Source organism: Falco cherrug, chromosome 2 (assembly GCF_023634085.1).
Source record: "Falco cherrug isolate bFalChe1 chromosome 2, bFalChe1.pri, whole genome shotgun sequence".
NCBI lineage: Eukaryota > Metazoa > Chordata > Aves > Falconiformes > Falconidae > Falco > Falco cherrug.
In genome coordinates, this window is record NC_073698.1 from 7,243,630 (window position 1) to 7,261,804 (window position 18,175).

Consider the following 18,175-nt stretch of genomic DNA (forward strand, 5'->3'; position numbering starts at 1 on the left):
TTCACAGTTTTACTTTCGAAGGCCTGGCTGTGGCTTTTGTTTAGTTTCTTTTGTGCTGGGCTAGATCCCAGTGTATGATTTGCGGAACATGATCTGCCTTTCCTGTACCTATGGGGTTTTTTGGTAGCTCAGGATTAGCATCTGTTAAAAACCGCATCTTGGAGATCTCAAGGCACCGTATTCAACTGTACTTGCCAATATCTTATGTTAACAAGATCAGTAGCAGTGTGTGGATTATATGACCTGGGGAATAGCTCATCTTGGGCACCTCATCAGTCATCAGCCATCACTGCAAAAGCGATAGGTTTCCAATGGTGACTGAAGGTGAATATCAAATGTAATAGCGGCCAGAATTAAGTTAGGCTGGGAGGCTTTTGTTGAAAAATGTGTTTAAATGGCAGAAGACTGTCCCATTACAAATATGTAGCTATTTCATGTGAAGCACTGCGTAAACAAGGAATACCATAAAGTAAACCTAGAAAAGTAAATTTTTTTTCTCTCAGCTGCATGGGTGCCCTAGTGCATGTTGGCTGCCCTGTTCCAGTGATGCACAGCAGTCACAAATCTGCTGGGTTCCTGCTTTGTTATAAAGAACACAAGGCAGCAAGAACGTGCTGGTAAATGACTCAGAACAAAGGGTACACATGCCTGTATAAGGGATATGAAGGTAGGCTGTAGCTGTTTAAGAGCTGTGCATTTGAATCTGCAGAGAAAGCATCTGACACAGAGTTGTGTAAGGAGGCTGATACTTTGCTGTCACTATATCACCGCTGTTCCGTCTGTGTCAGCAGGAGCTGTATCCCACTGTACTGGACAGTCTGGCTTTGGTGGGGAGAGAGGTGGAGGGGAGAAGAAGGGTGAAGCTGAGAATGGAGCGCAGAGATGAAGAAAATATCTTCATGTCACCCCCACCTTTGGCTTTTATTTGAGCGTTGTCTTTACCCCCTTCTTACATCCCACAAAACCTTCATATTGTTGGGCTCTCAGCAAGAGAACAGTTCTACATTGAATGCCCAGCCTATATCACACAGGGCTTAGAGCTCCTCAAAGCCTTCCTTCAGTTCCTGTGCGATACCGAATGGTCAAGCTCTACAGGCTTCACTGTCTCTTCCAGTGCAAGAGCATGGGGCCATCAGGTGAATCTAGGAGAGGCCAGGTGTGGAACGACCAAAAGGAGATGGCTCTTCATTCAATGGTTTAGCCACTCTCCCTTTTGTCTCTGTGTTTTAGGGACAGAGATTAGCCCAGCTCTGAAACAACTTCAGAGTGTTCCCTCAGAAATTAAGGAGGGCTGAAGAAAAAGAGAAGGCAGAGAAAAGGAGAAGCCAAATGACTACAGAGGACAGTGACTGAAAAGAAGGAAAGAGATGGCAACAAAGGTTTAAGAATTTAAAAGTAAGGAACTGGAGGGGAACAAAGAGCAAAGGACTCCCAACGGCACCAACACTCTGGTAAGCTGGTGAAACAAGAGTGCTGCTCTGTCCAGGAACAGAAGGATGAATGAAAACAAACCTCACAGTCTTGGGGATCAATCAAGCTTAATCCTTTTGTCGACACAACTGGCCGGCATAGCCAAAGCCAGAAGGAGGTAGGTGAGGAGGTCCCACAATGTGGTGGTGTCTTAGTTGGGACAAGTGTAAAGAAAAAGGGAGGAAACAAGTGCAACCTCAGGAAGAGATGCTGGGGGAGCAGGAAGATGGAATGCAGCCTGGCAAACTAGGTCTAAATGTGTGCTAGCCTCACCTTGCAAAAAAGGCATAAGCCAAGAAACATCTTGAGCTGCTCTATGAACATATTTGTGTCATAGAACCATAGAATCTTAGGAAGGTTTGGGTTGGAAGGGGCCTTTAAAGAACCTCTAGTCCACACCCTGCCACGGGCAGAAACATCTTCAACTAGACCAGATCACTCAAAGGCTCATCCTCAGATCACTCAAAGACCCATCTCAACTGGCCTTGAATACTTCCAGGAATGGGACATCCACAAGTTCTCTGGACAACCTGTGTCAGTGTCTCACCACCCTCACTGTAAAACAGTTCACTGTTTGAGTGGGAGTTTTCCATGTTAGGTCTGTAGTGGTCAAAGGGAATAAATCAGAATATAAACTGGGACTCTGGATAACTAAGATCAGTGAACAAGGAAACATGAAGAGAAGATCTTGCTCCCAGGACAGAACATCTTAGCTAACGATTCCCCTGGATATAGGAAGTGAAGGCACAGAGATGCACGAATGATGGCTAGACTCTCTTTGCGTGTGTTTTCAGCAGAACTTGGCACTGTCACCAGTACAGTTTTGGCAGTGCTGGGAAGTCAGGGATCCTGGCTGCAGGGCTGTACAAGCCAGCAAGCCTTAGCTCTCAAGTCCACAAGGAATACAAGAAATAAGGAGAGACAATAAACAGATGGGGAGACTTTAAAAGAAAATGGTAGGTTAAGGAAGGAACACCTATCTGTCTTATCTGTGACATTTAGAAGACATCTATCACCTTGTTTTCTAAACCCCAAACAAAATTACAGATTTACAGAGTTCAGAGGAACCACGTATTTCTCTCTGCTCCTCTGGAATGACAATAGTAGGTGAATTGAATCTTAAAATGATGATGGATAGAGGCATCTCCTTCCTTTTCCGGAAACTAGAGTCATTACTGAGACAGACATCTGGGTGGAGGCAGACCAGTTGGTGGCATAAATTTAAGTTTAAGAACACAGATTTATTTTTTTTTTCCAAGTACCAGCTGTTTTGGAGACTCATTCAGATGATTTTTAAGTATAGGAGTTGCTTCATCTAACATAAAATTCATAATTTGCTCAGGGAATACTATCCAGCTCCCACAAGGAATGCCTTGTCCTAAGGGTGAGGGAAAGCAGACATTTACTCACTAGGATATAGTCTTCCTGTTAAGTTAGAGGCCCTGTTTTGACCCTGTGTGCTTAGATTATATATTTTGTTCACGGGGAGCTACAGTCTTTGCAAATGCATTCCAACTTCTGCTTGATTTAATCAGTGTAATTTTCTCTTTCCTAATGGATTGGCCTTTCCCTCTGTGAGCCAGGAAACACTTCAGTGCAGTGAGAGCAGGGAGGGCTCACAAGTGTCACAGCAAACCTTCCACCATCCTGCTGTTTGCAGTGTTTGTTCCCAGCTCCTTTACCAGCAGCTCCTCCTCTCAAGGTCTGCTTCAATTCAGTGAACTCTGCAAGAAGCCCTGTCACTTATGGCCACCTCGCTGTCCCTCTAAATACAGTCTCCTTATAAACTCTGTGTCACTTACTGGCTGCCTCCTGTCTCTGCAGTGACAAACTGCAACCTTCAGCTCAGACTGGTGGCACATTTATACCATCACAAAACTCCCTGTTACCTCTTTTTGCCATCCCCCAGGACCTCATAGAGATCTGACCGCCAAAGGTTGTGGCAGAGCTGCTTTTAACAGGCTCCAAGGAACAGTAAGCGTTTGCTCCAGACCTGCCCCCTGCATTGTGACTTTCCTCCCCCACCTTCAGCCAGAATTTAATAAATTTGGCTCTTTTCCATGAAGGGAAACAAAGGAAAGAATATCCCCTTTAATCTCCATGTCTTGCTTTCCCCATCAGTAACAGACAGGTAATAAACCACATTTGCACGCCTCTGAGGGGTGTTGTGAGGGACAAATTAGTCTGTAGAGTCTTCTGTAATTGCTCAAAATGTTATAATGAGAAGTGTGAGCAGTGTGTGAAAAAGGCATCACCTTCAGAGCCCAAGTGACGCTGAGCTGAAGCCTTACAGAATGAGCCATTTTAAGAAGAGCAGTGCTGTACACTGAGCTCACTCTTCATGCTGATGAAAATATTGTATGGAAGAAAGCAGGGAAAAGCCACCACCTGTGGGAAGTGCTGTCCACGTTGGCCTAAAGCTCTTCCTTTGCTCAGAAGGAAAATAACTACTTGTGGAAGGGCAAGCAGTGCCTACCTGACATGACTGGTGAGACGTAAGCACGTAACAGGAAACCTGTTGTACTGCTATTACACAGCACAAACTGCATGCTCGGTCCATGATCAGATCAAGTGAAAGAGTTTGTGGGACTATGCAAAGGACATTAGAAGAGGCACTATCAGCAGCCCGGATCTTAAAACATCATGACTCAGATGTCATTACCATGAAATTTGCTTAAAAATCTCAACATTTCCTATAGGTAGAATTTGTGGAGAGGGGGTTCCCTTCCTTCAAACTTTTGAGCCCTGAATTCATAAGTCCTTTCTTTGCAAACCTGAACACTAGAAACTGTCCAAAGAAATAAACAAACGTTGAATTTCTCACGTAACCATTCAATTCCAGAAGCTGAGCTTTAATGTGAAATGCAAAGAGTGATAAATGTCAATGGCAGAGCTAACAGCTTGACGAAGTATCCTCAGTTCTTGGCAAAAGCTTCCTACAAGTGGCAAGTTTGGGCTCTTGTCTGCTTCTCGTAATGCACAGAAAGGGGCAGGTTGCAGGAAGGACACCTGGCACGACATGATCCCTCATATGTAAAGTCACCTTTATTTAGCAAGGACTATTGCTAAGGTATAAAGGCTGTATAGATTTGTACTGGTTTGCTGAGCAAGTGACTTGAGAAATAGATACGGCTTCTATCTGTCCTCACATTTTTGAGTCATTAGCCGGCAAGACTGTGGCTCAGTTGCTTTCCTGCTGCACAAACAGCAATATTTACAGCACCCAGAAATAGAGTGAAGAGATGAGACACCCAATCAGTCTGAAAGCCAAAGAGTTCAGCTGGTTCCATAATTACACTTTAAAATACCTGCAGTCACATCTGGAGAGCAAAGCAGGATATGTATTCTCCTCCCCCTTCCTCCTCCTTTCCATGTGAAAGGTATGGCACTATGATGCACTGTCTGAGGGCTAAGGTCATGTTTGCTTTGATCTGATAACGAATTGTATAATAATAGGTGGTTGGCATTCAAGAAAAAACCTGCTTGTTTTAACTTGTGGTTTATCATTAGAAGTGGAAACAAGGATTACTTCTTTTCAGGGACACGCCAAATGAAGGACAATTTGCAGGAGCCAAATTCCAGACAAGTGGTCCACTCTGCAGCAACAACACAATAAACCCCAGCTTTTAATATAGCTTCCAGCTACCTCTTGTACAGGAAATTTTGATGGTTGTGAGGTGGTGTGGGCTTGAAACCCAGCAAGTCCCGGGATCTATTCTTACCTCTGCTGCAGGCTTGCTTTGCAACTGCTTATTAGTTTCTAGAGAGAAACTGAAGAGTTCAATCTTACTTAAAATAAATTCCAGAGCATATCATCTTTGGCAAGCTTCTGTATAGAGATAATAGTGTTTGCTCCTTAGCTTTACAAGGGTATTGGGGCTGTTACTATAACTGTAGTACTTTGACCGTGTAAATGCTACGCTGTCATAATTTTCTCTCCTTCGCTCTGTTATGTCTAAAACAGGACTTTGAGATTTATAGGTCTCTCAGTCATCCTTCTTTCCTGGGTGTCAAAGACATCAGGAAATCATGCTCGCCTGTGACAAAAGCTTGTGAGTCAATATTAAATACAGCTGAGGTTTTGACTCCCTTTTGGAGCTTGTTATTACATCACCAGAAGAAAAGGCAATGTGGCTAGAAGCCATAGATCAAGGATGCATAATTTATCACCTGCTCTGTGGGTATGGGTGGCACTCACAGAATCAGCTTCTTGGAAAACCTGGCCCTCTGACACCACTGAGTTTATTTCAGAATCAGTATTATCAACAACCCATTATTTCCTCCTTCAGAGGCAGATTTTTGCTGCAAATAAATATGCTTCAAATTCTGTCATCTTCAGGACTGTAACTCACATTTTATTGCTTGGAATAAAAATGCTATTTTCAACATTAATATCTTAACTAAGTCAAAGTGTACATTTACCTTGTGATTACAAACTCTCTCCAATGCCGGTACAGAACTCTTATACAGCCCCCTGGGTATGAGCAGAAATACTACTAATATATAAAACACTCTTTCAGTTAAAAGGTTGGTTAAGAATTCTGTTTTTTAAATGCTTCAAATCTGTCTCACTATTCAAAACACTCTAAAGCCCTAAATTTAGATCTCTGTCTTTCTCTCTGAGCAGAAGTCCTGTTGACTTGCTTAGCCATTCTGAAAGGCTGAATTCTCACTGTTTTATTTAAGAATGGGGAGAAAAGCAGTGGAGTATTCTGTTTCGCATTTGTTAAACACATAAATGAAATGATCAGCCGCAGGAGACTGGGGAGGGAGGAGGTCTGGAAGATAAATCACAGTGGAAATTCAGTAACTATTTCTTTTTTAAAATAGCCTTGCAATAGTTTCAAAAGACATTATTTATAGAGCACCACATGCAATGAAAGTTTAACAGGCAAGGCAGACAGAAGTTTTCAGTCCCAAAGCATGGTTCAGTATTCAGTCACTGGACTGCAAAAGACCACTTGCACAATTTTCATATCCCCAAACCCCCACTCTTGCCTGCACATTCCCACATCTCATCGCCTTTACTCTGTGCTGACACACTTTGGAGCCACATCACAAATTGGATCAGGGAACTCTGATCCAGCTGAAAAAGTAACACTGAAAAAAAGGGCCAGTGATTTTCTTTGGTCAGATAAGTTCCCTGGTCAGATTCATCACTCAGCAGCGCAAATGCTGCATGCACAAGGGCAGCGCATGAGGAATGGGGTGGTTGCAGTGAGAGGAAGAGTGTCACAGTGTCTGCTCAAGCCACTAGCAATGCTGACAGGCTGATTATTAAACTAGTCCTCTGGTACCTTCACTCTGATGGTTTGAGGACAGGCTTCACTTTGGACATGGTGAGTCATTCCCTTCACTAAATGGCACTCTTCACAGCAAAGGAAGCCTAAGGTTGTCCCCAGTTCTTCTGATCTTTGTGGGGGCCTGGAGTTATGTTATCCATGTAAGAATCTCATCATCCCTTTGGAGAGGTCTGTTTAACGTGAATCCCTCCTGGCTGTGGAGGAAAAAAGCATGAAAGTCATCTCCGAACAGCTCAAAACACTGAAAGCAAAGAGGAGAATCTCACACCCGTAACAGCAAAAATGAAATGACTCCATAGCCAGTGCTGTGCCAAATGTATCACTTTTATTTAATTCTTTTTTATTGGCAGTTTAGTTTGCTGTTCATTAAGGGAAAAGCAACTTGCAATGCATCCTACTTAAAAAAGTGTGTTCCAAGAGGAGAGCGGTATTGTGTAGATCAACATTAGGGGTGCAAGAAGCCTGAAGGACAAACAGCTTTAGGAGGAAAGTAAGGGAGGAGAGGAAAGGAAGAGAAGGGCATAGGAAGTAAGGACAAGATGGAAAAAATATCAGGAAGGAGACACAGAAGACCTGAGGATACATTTACTCTACACGATGAATGAACTAGCTGGGTGGCAGTACACACTGGAGATGTTCTAGCTCAGCAATCTCATTACTACACCTACCTGCTCAGTATGCTGCTATAGTGTGCTCTGTAGGTGTAGCCTGAGTTGTATCGGCCTTGCAAAGAAAAATAAAGACCTCTGGGAAGATGCAGGAGGTGAGGGGAGACCAAAGTAAGGCATTTAAACTTGGGGAGAAGATAATATCCTGGCTTGTATCCGAAACAGCGTGGCCAGCAGCGCTAAGGCAGTGATTGCTTCCCTGTACTCAGCACTGGTGAGGCCGCACCTTGAATGCTGTTGTTCAGTTTTGGGTCCCTCACAATAAGAGGGACGTTGAGGTGCTGGAGTGTGTCCAGAGGAGACCTGGGGAAGGGTCTGGAGCACAAGTCTTAATGAGGAGTGGCTGAGGGAACTGGGGGTGTTTAGGCCGGAGAGGAGGAGACTCAGGGGGGACCTTATTGCTCTCTTAAAACTGCCTGACAGGAGGCTGTGGGCAGGTGGGGGTTGGTCTCTTCTCCCAGATAACAAGCAACAGGACAACGGGAAACAGCCTCAAGTTATGCCAGGGGACGTTTAGATTGGATATTAAGAAAAATTTGTTCTGTGAAAGGGTGGTCAAGCATTGGAACAGGCTGCGCAGGGAGGTGGTGGAATCACCATCCCTGGAGGTGTTTAAAAAACACATAGATGCAGTGCTTAGCAACATGGTTTAGCCATGCACTTGGCAGCCCTGGGTTAATGGTTGGACTTGATGATCTCAGAGGTCTTTTCCAACCTAAATGATTCTGTGATTGTATGATTCCATGAATAGCTGGCTGAGCAGCTGAGATACATGGGATTTACGTATGGTCTCAGCTATATTATGAGGAACAAGAGAGAGTTTGGGAGGCTCATTAGAAAATTTTTTCCTGTATTTTCTCATGCATGGGCCACACAGGGATCATAGCAAGATACTCACATGTTCTGACCAATAGAACTTTTTAGTTAAACAGAGGATTGCTTCAGCATGATGCTGTGCAAGCTTCAGTTTCAAGCATCAAAGCTTCTTCTTTTCCTGTGCTACAGCAAATGCCCTTGCAGCTTCTTAGGGCTCAGAGAAGTGTCAGCACAGTTCTAAGGCAGAGCATGTGACTCCTGAGACTCGTGTCTTGCATGGGATCAAAGTTGTGTCAAAAGCCCCGTACTCATGGGAAATCCTCTTCATAATTAACATTTATATAATGACTCATTTACTGGCCAAACACATGTTTACATTCCTGCCATCTCTTTTTTTCTTTTAAGACAGTGCTGGCCAGAAGCTTTTGCAAGAGCACTGGAATTGGGTCTTTGTTTTCACCTATGCTCCATCTACCCATGAGATGTTTAGCAAGTGTCTAAGGGGACAAATGCTCCCACACATCCTTTTGTTTACCAAAGAACCTGGATGCCTTCTGCTTTTGTTGAGAGTACATATCAGAGAGAAGTGACAGCAAGCCTGTGGGGTGACTGAGCCATCCTACCCCCTACCACCAATGGGATATGGGGTTGGGGTAGAAAAAAGATCTGAGGATCTTTGAGGAAGGATGCCCAGCAAATGTCTCTACCTAGAGAGGCCACAGCTCTGTGGAATGTGCTGCAAAGTGAGTCAATGGCTCTGACTTGAGGAAAGGCAAGATTTCTGCTTCACCCTCTAGTCTTTGGGGCCTTTCTTGTCTTTGTTCCTCCTGTCTTGGTGTTTATTGTCTTTACAATGGATGGGTTATAATAATCTTCACCCACTGTAACTATCAGATACATCTTATAGACAATCTGATGCATATAATCATCAAAGTCTCAAAAGATGGAAGCTGGTACGAAGTAAGATGTGGTCCAGTTGGCTTTGAAGTAACTCCTCTTGCTGATTGCAAGTTCCCCTTCAAATTGGCTCACAGCTCCAGAACTACCTAAATGATTTAATTTTGGCTATAATCACAGCCTCACTCAGGACTGCTACAATCTCATGAAGGGTCAGAAACCCAAATTTGGGAACTATTGCCTAAGAGAGCTCACGTTCTGCTGCGGTTCCTGAAGAATATTTTTGTAACAGGCAAACCATCTGTGCAGGGGAAAGTCAGTCTTATGAAACAATGATCTGTCCTTTCTAGGAAACAAAATTATCTGGATTAGAGAATCACCAGGAGATATATGTTCTGTAATGCAATTTTGAAAAGTTCCATAGGTAACTGTTTCTTCTAAAGCTTCGGAATGTCACATCAGGGAAAGAGGCAATCTTCATAATTAAGTTCCTGAAAAAGAATAGTAAGCATTTTTAAAGACAGAGAAGGCCAGTAAATGTAAATGCGGTAGCTGTCTGCACATAGCCCTCTAGTACAGGGGCCTGTGTTCCTCCCAAACTGACCTGGGCTGTCTACGGAGAAGTGAATGGTGAGAGCAGCTGCCACATGCAATAATTTATTGAATATCCTTCATAACCTCACTGGCAGGAATTCAAATTGTAATTTAAAGCAGTAAAACTTCACAGGAAGGGTAGTAACACCCCTCCTCAAGGAACTTCTCTGGATTCAGCCCTCACTGCTTCAGGAAGAATCAGTTTTACCTTTTTTGTAACAGGACTAGTTTGAAGCCCACAACTGATTCCATCAGAGGCTTTCTTATAGGACTTTTCATAACTTTTTCATGACTCTTGAGAGTATCTTTGCCTAAGTATGTGCATCTGAGAATGACAGAATTATGCCCTTAAATTTGCACAGGAAAGTATCTGCTTAGTAAGACGCTGCAGTTCCATCATGCACAGGCAGGGACTACATCTAGGCTAGATGTTGTAAGCACTAATAAGATGTTTACTCAGTTGTTTGTTCCTGTTTAATAAACAATTTATAACATGCTAATATTATACCTCTAACCTCATCAAAACCCATTTTATGCAACTGGGCACACAGAAATTAAAAAGTTGTGGCTTTTAATGTCTTAGCATTTGAAAATGTTCACTCAAGTTGAAACACCTTGACATTTCATTTGCAATAAAAGATGAGATTCCTAAATCAACAAAGCTGTTCGTAGGGGATGATGTTACCCTGTGTCAGTAAGAATGCCAGGGTTTGGCAAAAGGAGATTACTGATTTCAGTATGTAAGTAGTTTTCCACAGAATTTTCATGTCATTGATAGTCACTCTCTAGATTTGTTTCTTTCAGTCGTACAAAACTTTAAAACTGTACTCTTCTGTTCTGTTAAAATACGTGGGCTAATCTCTGGTAAACCACCATATTTGATTTAGTTGAATATGTTTTAATAACATTTCAGTTAGCATAGTTAGTTCATGTGCCAAGTATTACATTTTTTCATTCCCCACAAAATCAGGACAAACTGTACATCTCCTGCTGTGTCCAAAGCTGATTTGGCTAACTTTCAGCTATGTTAATTAAAGAATAGAGCAATCCTATTTTTATCTGATTTTAAAATACTACAGAACACTGCTGGCAATTTTTTCTTGTTTTGATGCAAAATTAGTTAATTACGCAAAAAGTTCAGTAGTTAGTTTTCGGCTATTCATTTTCACATCCATGCACAGACCCACACTCAGATACATGCCATAATATTAAGAGGTGTCAAGCAATTACAAAGATTTACCAAAGCCACTTTCAGGATAAGGCTTAAGAATATAAATTTGGATAAACTTCAGTAAACAGAATGTCACAGAACGGAGGAGAAGATAAAAGAAAGAGAATAGCAATACCAATGTTTAAAGACCTTTACTGAACAAAACTTGCTACAATACCAAAAAGTTCTGTTCTGAAAAGAATGTTTCCAAACACTTTTTTTAAACATTTAAAAGAATATTTACTCAATAATATTTATTAGCATTAAGCACTCCAGCCAACAGACTTCAAAACATTGTGGACCTAAAAACCCCAAAAGATTGATATGTTCCAAGAGTAAAAGGTTTTTGTTAATTCAAAAATAAAAGCATGACGATCAAGCAGGTGCTGAATTTGCCGTACCAGCTCCCTCCTCCTCACTTACACGATTTAATTCTATACTGCATTGGTATTGCTGGCCATACTCTTAACTTACAGGGACAAAATTATTCTGTTTGAAGTCAGTGGGCATTTTGCCATAGATTCAATAGGAACAGAATTTGGCATCTGAAAGCATACTGTGTGTGATGAAATATGGACCTGCAAAGTATTTGATCTGTGGTTTTACCTGCCTACACTACTGTTTTCTTTACAGCTGTTCTTAGTTAAATATTCTTTTAGGCATCTGATATTTCAGGTCAACAAGATGTTGCACAAACTACTTACCTTCTCCAGTTTCCTCCAACTGGGTTATCTAATCCGAATCACTTCAATACATCTGATATTAATTTTTGCTTTTTACCTTCCACTGGTTTTTTAGGTTGTGAGGGCTAAAAAACACAGGTGCACAGAATGTTCATCAGCATCTTGCTTTTGTAGTTCTTCCTAGGTTTCAGTTGCTGTTGCAACGCACAAAGTGCTTAGCAATGAACAGGCTCTTGGAGAACGTTGAAAGTGGATACCAACACATGCAGGGTTAGTGTTTGACTTGAGAGTATCCCAGCGCAATTTGAGAGACTATAATCCTTTCTTTTGGATCTTTATTCCTTCTTTATTCCTCCGGTAGCAAGCACTGCCAACATGTCTGGCTTTCCAATGAAAAGGGACACTGTATGAAAGGCAAGGGAGGGCTTAATTGATTAGTGAAAGTACAGAGGAGAAGTGGTCCAAAGAGAAGAATTGGATAGGTGGACGAATTAGAAATGAGCTACAGATCCTCTACCACTCTTTTCTCCTACATTCAGATAAAAATGACCAGCAAAAATTCTGGTGATTTTGTGATCCATGGAAAGTGAATTTCTTGGCTTGCAGCCAGTTGCCAGTGGCAAGGTCCACATCGCACAGCTTCCAACACAGTAGGTGTCTTCTGGTCTGAAGTCACGGAAGTTTGTTGCCAGATTCACTTGAGGCTTCAAACCATTATGGATTTACCGGGAGACTACCAAGGGAATTTCAGCCTTATTTTAGCCTCTCTCCCACTCCACCGCTTTAGTGCTGGCAATTCACTTGTTCCCAGAGTATCACCTCATCGTCCCTCTGACACCTCGACCTCATCTGCAAGCGGTGGGAGTCAAAGGCAGAGCTGTATGTAGTCTCCTGCATTTGGCCCTCCACTGTGGGATCTCCCTGAGGCTGATGAGCTGGCAGAAAGGTGGGTGCCTGACATACGGTTGTGAAGGGAACACTGTGTCCCTGCCATTCACATCTGGCTTGCATCTGTCCCTGGCCTCAGTGGAGGGAACAAGCAAAACATATAATCCAATCACTTCCTAACAGGGGTCATGGCTGAAGCACATTGTCAAGACAAGCCTGCACCACCACTACTCAGAAAGCATTGCTTTTTGAGATCTAAGAAATAAAACTAGGAAACACAGGATGACAGAGAAGGTGAGAACGATCATTCTGATATTGTAAATCTTTGCTTCTCAGATCCTGCAAAACAAAGCAATTTTAAATATCCATTTCTTTTTTTGTGCATTTCCATTTCACTGAATGGGAAGCACTTTCATTTATGTACTTGTGTGTACTGGAATGAATTAGGACAAATCTTCTATTGATTTTAAGATTCAGAATAGCTTATACACCATCAGAATGTTGGGAGGCATTTAGTTAATGTCCTTTTCAGTGCAGCAGTTTGATTTAATCAGCATGAAGTCTGCCCACGTGTAAATGCAGTCACTGACCCCTGAAGCACAGAGCCAAACACTGATAGCCTGACTCACTGCAGTGGGCAAGATTCAGATCTCACATACAGACCAGGGCGTGGGACCTACCTATATAAAGCTCTAAACCAATTCATTGGCATAAACAGATTTATTCGTGTGAGGAACGGAACCAGGATTTACTTTTGCTGCACAGACCCAGTTGCAAGAATAGGTTTTACACATAGGTTTTCTTCTGGGTAAGAAGCCCCATTCAAGTCAGCATTGGCAGGACTGGACCCAGCTATTTACTCTCTATAGTTGGCATTGCCAGCATCTACATTTTTGTTTCAGCTCCACATCAAAATTCATGTGGGTGTGAAGCTTTCCCAGACATAGAGCATGAGCACATGAGTCTCAACATTAATGAGGGAATCTATTAAGCTCTGCTGCACGTATGTGTGTGCAAGAGTGTGAGCGTAAGTACCAATTATAGCTTGGCAGCAGGCTGAAGTGGCTGTTCCATTCATACCCTGCATTTTCATTTGCTTATAACTTTCCTTAAAAATATTGCTTTGGGGCTGAAGTGAGTTGTGCCTGCTCTTGGTTCAAAGGTGACTGAAGAAAATGATAGGAGTTGCTTCTGAGTTACAGGAGTCCAAAAGGAATGCAGTTCCTCCTGCACTGGCCCTGCTGGCTTGGCGCTCGTGAACTGGCAAGGGAGTGAAATGAATGACAGTGCCCTCTCAGAAGTGCCCAGAGAAGAATTCTTATCAAATGCTGTCTCCTGCCAAGTCTCACGAACACTGCCAGCCTGGAATGATGGGGAGAAGTATTTGGCAGCAAGGCCCTAGGTTTCCAAGATGAAACTAAGGGGAAGGGATGGAGGCAGTGTCACTAGCTGGGACTAGGCCACTTGTTTTTCCTGTATGAAAGATGGTGTCCAGAAATTTTGGGGAAGTATGTTGATGCAATTATGCTGGTAAGGGTTTGTTGCAAGGCTGGTATTCCCCCTTGGAGTATCTAAGTGAGTTACTGTGAGAGTGCCCGCTGCCGAGAAAGGATGTGTAAAAAAAAATCCTTATGAAATAGCAGCAGGAGTGCGTTAGGAATGCTTGCTGATGGGCAGTGCATGGCAGACACAGGGGGCAGCACACCTCTCGCTCCTCTGAGGTGCCAGTGTTTGACACATCCACTGGAAAGTGTGAACAAAATGTAGAGGAGCTTGTTTTCTTTCAGTCTCACACTCATAAAGACATTTGTTACACGCATTTGTCAGTCAGGTAGCAATCCTGGTTTTGAAGGCATTTGCTTATAGCATTAATGACACGATCAATTTTGCAACGTGCAAGCTTCATGTTAGGGCAAGGAGAAGAAGCTGTTATAACACACAACAGGACTCAGAAACATCCTGTTTGTTTTCCACCTCTGCTTTGATTTTCTCACATGGCATGGGAGCTCCTACCCAGATATCCTACTCCTAAGTGAATGTAGTAAAATTAGTTTTGATTGCTCCTTTCCTGTGAAACGGTACTGACTCACTTTTCTCCCTTCCTACCTGCTTTTCTCGTGTTAAAATTACATTAGCTCCTGGGCAGCTGCTTTCTTCCTTGACAAAGTCAGCTTCCTTTTGGGGAACATAACAGCAAAGGACAATGAAAACTAGTTAATTTGAGCTGTGTGAGAAGATGACACAAGCTGCAGAGCTCCAAATACTGCATATGAGGAAGGATGATGGATATTGGTCTTTCACAGAGAGGCACAAAAGAGAAAATGTGGGAGGAACATAAGAAACACCAAAGCTGTCACCATTTCCAGAAAGAGGGAAGAGAATTAAAAGAGGTGTCTGATTCAGTGTGGACTTGATAAAGCTGGCTTTGTCTGCAAGGACAAGATTTGGACTAGACGGGAGGGCAGTGAGGAGCTAGAAGAAAAGCAGGTGCTGTAAGAGGAATGCAGAGCAATAGGTGATGTCAGCACTAACATTCTGGATAGGCTCAAGGCGGGTATTTAGATGGAAGAGGGTCATGTATTTGAAGCAGGAACGAACAGAGCATGGAATGATGATCAGTAGGAAAGGAAGGAGACGAGTACTTAAAGCCTGAAGGATCAGAAACATAATTTCATGCAAATTGAATACAAGAGAAGCAAAAGTAAAATCTATCAGGTCTTCATGTTACTTGTGGGCAAGAGGAATGTCTGGAGTAGTGGAAAGGGGTATCAATTAAAACAGTATCTCAACTCCACTATGTCTTGTGACTATTTTGTGATGTTCCAGCAGTCCTCAATGTCATGCCGTCTACTCCCCCCACATGTAATCTGGCCACTCTGCCGGCTGCCTGATCCTGCTGGCAGCAAAAATGGGTAAGGAGAACCACACACCTAGACTACTTTATTTCACTGTGCCACTAACAAGTGTTGCTTTGACTGTAACTTTTCTACATCCCAGTTTCTTTATGTTTGTCTTCTTAGAGGTATTACAGGAACAAATTATTGTATATAAAATAATTTGATGAAGTTTCTATGGTGACACAATTTACATTGAATTATTATTATTATATTCAAGCTGGAGTATGGCTCTAACATAGAAAAGAACCATTGGATGAATCTTTGCCAAACTCTTTGAAAATGGTTTTGAAACTGTTGTACTACAGTTAAATGGGCAGAGTTCTACCAGGCTGGGCAAAATTAGGCTACTCAAGACTGCATCAATAACCTTAGATTGCTGTATATAGTCCATGAGTGGCCTGGTTCTAACCATGCAGCTGCTCTGGAGTTCTGCATTGCCAGAGGTGCACGATAAATAAACCTCTGTGGAACAGAACAGCAAGGGACATTGATGACTAGTTAACTGGAGCTGCACGAGAAGGTGACACAAGGGGATACAGGTCTTGAGAGGTCATGGACATGGGCATATGTCATAGCTTGCTTGCTACATCTAGGAAGCCAAAGAGCTGGTGTTTTGTTTCCTACAGTCTATTCTATAGTTTATGTCTCTAACTCAAACAGATGCTAAATTCCTGTGACTGAAATCAAATTCATCTTTCCTTAGAAGCTGGGGAGAATATTATAACCCTTAACAGCAAATCAAACTATGGTTTTGAAATGGGTCATGGGAAACATCTGGATTGTAACATGTTTCCAAATCATTTAAACACTGAAAGAGTCTTTCCCAACCCTATTCAGGTGGATTCACTGTCTCTGGTTTTCCTCCCCATTGCCTCCTTGCCTTCGCTGTCCCTCTAACCATTCCTTCAGCAGTTCCATCTCTGTTCCATTGGCTCACTCCCATTTCAAAATCTTGCCTCTCTGCAACTTTTCTTCATCACCACCTTCCCAGATTATGGTTGCTGGAGTTTTTTGTTGCTGTTTCCAGATAACACCCTCAATTCCTTGGTAATGAGCCTGCTACAGTTTATTAGCATGTGCTCAGCTTTGTGCCTCACCACTTCTGTGGCCTACACGGGCTGATTTCTAATAGACCCAAAATTCAGCCAAACCACCTGTTTTAAATCTGAAGCTACTTCTGATTAATAGTGCCCCCCAACCCACAGCCTTCCTAATCGTGTGCAATAGTACGAAGCGTGGAGGAAGGGCAGGGATGCCAGCAGCACTGTGAACACCAAAGCACCCAGTCGGATTGCAGGCACCACACAGAGTAGAAATGACACTGTTGCGAGAAAATCATATACATCATAAATGACAGAGGTCATGCTGAGGCAAGGTTTTCAGCACTATACAATACACATGGGGAGAAACAGCCCTGTCAGCTTGTCTGTCCTTCCAGGATAGCTGGATGCCAGTGAAACAGACACTTTTGGGAGCTTGTGAATGCAAGATACAACATTTTTGCAGGAGTTGGATCCAGACTCTGGAAGAACTTTTCACAAGAGAAAAGAATGTTGTTTAGGTTTGCGACTTTGCTAAATATAGGACTCCTATCTTTGCAGTAGTTTCTCTTCAGATATGTACTCCTTTCTCCTTTCATTCTGAAGCACTCCCAGGCACACAAACAAAACCAAATGAGTTATAAACTAATCAGACTTGTTTTTTTTCAGGTTGGAAAGGAAAAGATAATATTTTGATTTCAATTTCCAAATCTTTGGGAGGTGCTCTGATATTATCTATCACAGTGCTTCAAGCTCCTCACTGTCATGTTATCAACTGGCTCCCAAGCAATTAAAAAGCAACACACAATTACAAAAATGTTTTTTCCCATCACTTCTCTCTCCCATTTCTGCTTATGAACAAAAATAACAAGCAGAATTTTTAACTGTGGGGTAAAACTGTGAGGTTCCTCTGCATATGAAGAGCTGTAAAAGGGCTGAATTTATTTTTGGTTTTGGACCTCTAAGACCGAGGTCACTTTTTGTCCCCTTAGGAATGAGACATTTTGTCCAAATCTGGTCTAAGTAACTCCTAGGGTCACAAGCTTCCTTGGATAGTTTCACTGTTCCTGGAGAAAGCAATGGGCATAATCAGGGAAGAACTGATGGAGCCCAAATTACTTAGGCCAATTCCATGGAACTTCTCCAAATAGCAGCTTGAAGTGGGGTGTTGAAATCCTGGTCCTAGCTGAAGTTAGCGTAAGAATTACCAGCAGTGTCAAAATTATTTATGTCTCTGATTTACAGTATAATTTTAAAACAATACAAAAAGATGTTGTATTCTCAGCAATATGTTTTGCTGTTTTCAATAGCCTATAGCAGTCTCAGTGTTTTCATGGTGTGAAGCTTTATGCTAAAGCTGTCTTATCTGAGCCCGCTGCTGTATGTATCAGTGATTTATTTCCCTGGCACGGATATTTGGGACTCCAGAAGCAGTTCAGGAGCCAAGACATACAAGCACGACAGTAGCTTCAAAGAGCCTGGCATCATGAAGGAAGCAAATTCTATTTGTCCAAGCACTCCTTGCACAAAAACAGCAACGGCGTTATTTGGGTTCAGCTTTTACCAGATGTCCTTTCTCTGACACCGATTTTTCCTTACACATTAAAAACAGATAATCCTACTTCTATATCCTGTCAAGCAGAGACGAGTATCATTTGTATACTGCTTCTGTTTAAGTTGCCTAATAAATATTTCAGTGGCTTCATGGA